The 4959-nt window shown below is 37.3% G+C and overlaps 1 long non-coding RNA gene across 1 annotated transcript; it reads left to right on the top strand.

The window, feature by feature from the left end:
- Positions 1-829: 829 nt before the first annotated feature.
- Positions 830-4728, top strand: LOC107560018 (uncharacterized). The gene is made up of 3 exons (XR_001605684.1): positions 830-879; positions 4198-4347; positions 4628-4728. It is a non-coding gene; the product is annotated as an uncharacterized lncRNA (long non-coding RNA).
- Positions 4729-4959: the final 231 nt, after the last annotated feature.

Here is a 4959-nt window from a genome sequence, read left to right as displayed (position 1 = left end):
ATCCTGTAGATCATGGAGGATTATTAGGAGGCATCTTTTTGATTGGAAGAGGGTTGTTTTCAGATGAGATAACTGAATGGAAAGTATCGAGGTAATACATACAAAGCATGTATTGTATCTGTATGAGTATCTTCCAGGATTCACACTCACTTTGTGAGCTCTGACCATTCTTCCTTATGTTGCTAACACTTCTCTTCCTCCACTTCCTTGCCCTGCAGCCATCGTTTAATGCTGAAACTTGACTCAACTTGACTTGGTATATGGTACACTGCAAAAAAAGTTATTTTCTTATCTGTGTCTCTGCCTTGTTTTCCAGTTTTGTGCATCAGATCTGTCCATCATAGCAACGCCCAGGCCACAGAAGGGCCAGCAGTCAGTAAGTACCAGTGGGAGGAGGACAAAGCCCAGTGGTGTCTGTCAGTCACTAGTTTGGCAGGAAGTGCTGATCCCATGCTTCTCACCCTCGTTTCCTCTCTGTCACAAGCTGTGGGACTTTGACCTACTGCCACTGCAGCCCTACTGCCTCTGCACAGCTGCCAGTTCAACAGAAGTAAAGACTCGAGGACTGAAAAGGAGAATATTGTGCAGTACATTTTCATGATTCATCTGTCTTTATATTCAGGATAAAATATTAAAATAATGAAATTAAAAAGATGGAAATATTTAATAGATATGCATTTTAAATAATTTTATTTTATTCTTTAATCAAAAATAAAAGTTTTGAAACAAACGTTTTCATATTTTAATTGCTAATCAGTTTATAGTTTTTTATATATCACTGTCATTTTATTATTTTATTAAGTTGATGTTTTTCTTCTAGTGACATCATCCTTCAGGAAGTGACATCATTTTGGAAGGAAACCAATAGCACAAACATTAGTAAGTATTAGAAATGGATTTAATGAATTCTGTGATGTAGTGGTATCAATTTGTTTGTCTTGCTATAAAACATTTCTTCAGGTTTGATACATTTACATACATTTGATATGATAGAATCAAAAGATAGTTCAACATGACACTCTCATTTAAGCTAATAATCATCACTTAGAAATGGCTAGCATTACACTCTAAAAAATGCTGGGTTGTTTCAACCCAATGTTGGGTCAAATATGGACTAACCCAACTGTTGGGTTACATTTTGGTTACATTTTTAAATTAGCTTTTTAACCCAACAGTTGGGTTAGTCCATATTTGACCCAACATTGGGTTGAAACAACCCAGCATTTTTTAGAGTGTACCTTTTTATTTTCATCCTGTTAGGCTTGCATTATGCTGTTTGCCTTATAATAAAATATAATACATGTTAATTGTCTGACATTGACCTGAACATATTTCTGAAGGCCTTATAGAAATGCCTCCCTAAATTACAGCACAAACACACAGTATTCTTTATGTAAAAGTAAGAGAGTTCAAAAGGTACTGCATAATGCAGGAATGACCCAGGAGTTGTCTGATCATTCTGATTTGAAGAGGCTAGGGATATTCAAACTAATTAAATGGAGATGCAGACTTAATATGATTGGCATTATGAGAGATACACACACACATTAAACTAGTAAGAAGGCAGAAAGGTTAAGTGTGTTATTTTCAGTGGAATACCATTGCAAGCAAATCATCTCAGGTTTTGTGCAAATGAAAATGGATACCCTCAGCTGACAGGGTAATTGAATCATAGCAAATGGCTTTGATATGATTCACGAGGAAAAGTGTCCACTGGGTTCCATGCCAAAGTGGAAAAGCCCAAGGCTGGAATCAGAGCTTGAGAGAGGGGAAAGGATGGGAAGGAAAGGTGAACACCCTGACGAGTGTGGATTGTGACTGTGGGAACATTGTGGCAAGAATTGTCCATCTTTGTGGTTTATTCAAAGGGCTGGAGGGTTTAGTTTAAGGTGTGGGCATGATAGGTTGAAATATGTGTTTTAACAGGTTAAGTATGTCATTTCTTTTATGGTAAAATACACCTATTTCATTTAAAGAAATAATTCCCCCCAAAATTAAAATTAGCTGAAAATCTACTCATCTCTAAAATCTCTACTAAAGATATTGATGAGTTTCTTTCTTCATCAGAACAGATTTGGAGAAATTTAGCATGACATCACTCTGATAAAAACATCACAATAATCCACAAGTAATCCAAAAGACTCCAGTACATCAGTGAATGTCTTGTGAAGCAAAAAGCTGCGTGTTTGTAAGAAACGAATCCATCATTAAGACATTTTAACTTGCTTCTGGCCATAAAACGAGTCCATAATCCATCCTCCAGTGGAAAAAGTCCATCCCCTTTTGTCATCTCACATCAAATCTCACCGACATATTTGTTTAGATCTGTTTTGGACCGTTTTTACTTATAAACTGTGCTTGATCTGTGCATATTTCTCTCCTGATTCAGACATGATTACTTTTTTTTCACTGGAGAAAACAATATTATGTGTAGAGGACTTGTGTTTTAGCCAGAAGCATATAGTTTAAAGTTAAAAATGTCTTACTGGATTTGTTTCTTAAAAATGTACATACTGTAATATTCCCTCAAAACGTAAACAAGTGTAAAGCATCCTAGCGAGTCCAAAACAGCAACATTGGCTCAACCAATGGAATTAGTTTGGTGTGGGACTACATTTTTGGATATTTTCTGGTGTGTTTGGGAAACCTGTCATTATACACTTCACTTTTAAGTACTGTTCTAGGTTCATATTTATAAGAGATTTATAAGAACAACATATGCATGTGTTTGTATGTGTGTTCCTGCAAAATTCTTGGCATTTTTTGGTTTAGTTTTGTTATCCAGACAGCTTTCGTTAACACCCAATGTCTCAGGGCAGACATTCATTTGGGGTGTTCGTCTGGGTGAGACATTGAACACAGCCTTAAAGCAGAATTCAATACAAATAAATGACTTTATTTTGAACCAGTGGGTAGTTCCTGTCAATTTATATTAAGCTATTTCTAAACACCCCAAGCACATATTTAACGTATCAAAGCCAACATTGTACTCACAGTATCTGGTTAATCCTTTCCATGTGAAACATGGAATAGTTTGCCCATATGTGATGCATTGCATGCAGCTCATCTCCCTTCTGGTTAACGCATTGTTATGAATGTGAAGGCATTCGTTTTGAGCTTTTGCACATGAGTCACATGAAAGCTGGTGTATGGTTGTAGATCATAGTGATGTAAAGCTAAACACATTTTTAACACCTGCACCATTACTCAGAACACCTTGCAGCTTTTTCTGACATCTTTTAGTGGCTAAAACACACACACACACACACACACACACACACACACACACACACACACACAAACAAACACATCTGTGTGTGTTGTATGTTTATGTTGAATAATGTGGTGTGGTGTCTTGACTGCTGGACGGCAGTGACGCTCGGTCTTGGCAGCAGCTCTGAGCGGGGCAATTAAACTAATTAAAAGCACTAGGCCGGGCTTTTAGACTCACTGCAGGCCCGCCTCATTCCCAGTGCAGCTTCACACAGGCTTTCATTTACATTTTCAAACTAAATGCTTATGAAGCTGCCTGTTGCCATTTAGTACTGCGTGTGGCTGTATCATGAAATTGTAAAAGGTGATTTTATTCAGCAATTCCCATATTTGTAATGTTCCCCCCATTGTCGAGCCACAAGCAAGAGTGTGTCCACCAGCTGGCTGACATTGCTCTTTAAACAAATTTTCTCTGAAACAATTTCCCAAACATCCCCTGCAGGTCAGAAGCATGTAATCTCCCTTCTGCTGTCCCCTTTTCTCCGTTCCATCCTCCTTAGTTCTCCTTTTTTCCTAAAAATTCATATCAGTTTTGCTCCACATGCACCCAGATATCTCACACTGGGGTCTTTATAAAAATCTCTGAAGTATTTAAATGAATTCAGCTCAAGTTACATTTGATATTTTCAAAGCTGCAAATAGACAGAAAGGAAAATGTTATTGTTCACAGGTTGTTCTCACATAGCTCGAGAGACTCAGAGTTCGCAGTTATGTTTCATCAGCTTTGTCTTAGATTTAATATTCCTAAGGAGAAATAAAGATAGGAACAAATGAGACCGTTGTTGGCATAGAGTAAGAATACAGAGCTATATTGCAAAGTCAATGTGGATCATTTGATTTGGGATGAGTTTGATTATAGAGTACATACTGAAATGTTGAACTATTTGTCTAGGAGAAACAATTATAAAAATATCTTTTTTTTAGGGAAGTAGACGAATGAATCCCACTTATGATCTCCCAAGAACAAACAAAATGATCTCTAGCCGAACACACAATGTTTACGTTTGGATTCTAGAGGAATGGAAGCTCAGAGGAAACTGGTTTCCTGACAGATACCGACATGTCATTGCTGAGGTATGTGGATTATACTGTATGACACACTGTAAACAAATAAACAGAGTTGGTGTGTGGAATTCAGATTTATATTTTAGCCAGACCTCATCTTAAGTTGCTGTCAAAACACATAGGCTTTACATTACTTTCGTACGTCGTCATCTTTTCAAAGATAAACACTCACATATAGATGTATTTCAGTTGTTTATCTGTTCTAGCATGATGTCAACCAGAGCAGACACACCTCTGAATGTCACTGTACTGTACTATATGGTGTGTTTATGTGTTTCATATGTTTCAGATCTCTGCAAAAAACCTTGGCCGCACCAACGAATCAAGCTGTCTGGTCAAGAAGAAAAATAATAAATAATCCTATGCACAGACGCTTGCCAATTGTGAAAAAGTGAGGGGTAAATAAACACATTACAGAATGAGAGAAAACTTTGCTTGGCTGATTACATGTTTTCAGTGCAATTGTGGTTAAATGGATTTTTCCCGTTAAGTGTTTACCTATGGAAGAGTGAGACTATGTAGACTGCCACACTGTTTATTTACAGCGAATTCACTCAGGGCTGGTTGGAAAACAACCTGTACTCGGTTGCGTACTGTACGTCGGAAAAAAACACAAACAGC

Source organism: Sinocyclocheilus grahami, unplaced genomic scaffold (assembly GCF_001515645.1).
Source record: "Sinocyclocheilus grahami isolate Dianchi unplaced genomic scaffold, SAMN03320097.WGS_v1.1 scaffold22.1, whole genome shotgun sequence".
Classification (NCBI taxonomy): Eukaryota; Metazoa; Chordata; class Actinopteri; order Cypriniformes; family Cyprinidae; genus Sinocyclocheilus; species Sinocyclocheilus grahami.
Note: the sequence above shows the minus strand (reverse complement) of the source record. Positions and strands in the feature narration are given on the sequence as shown.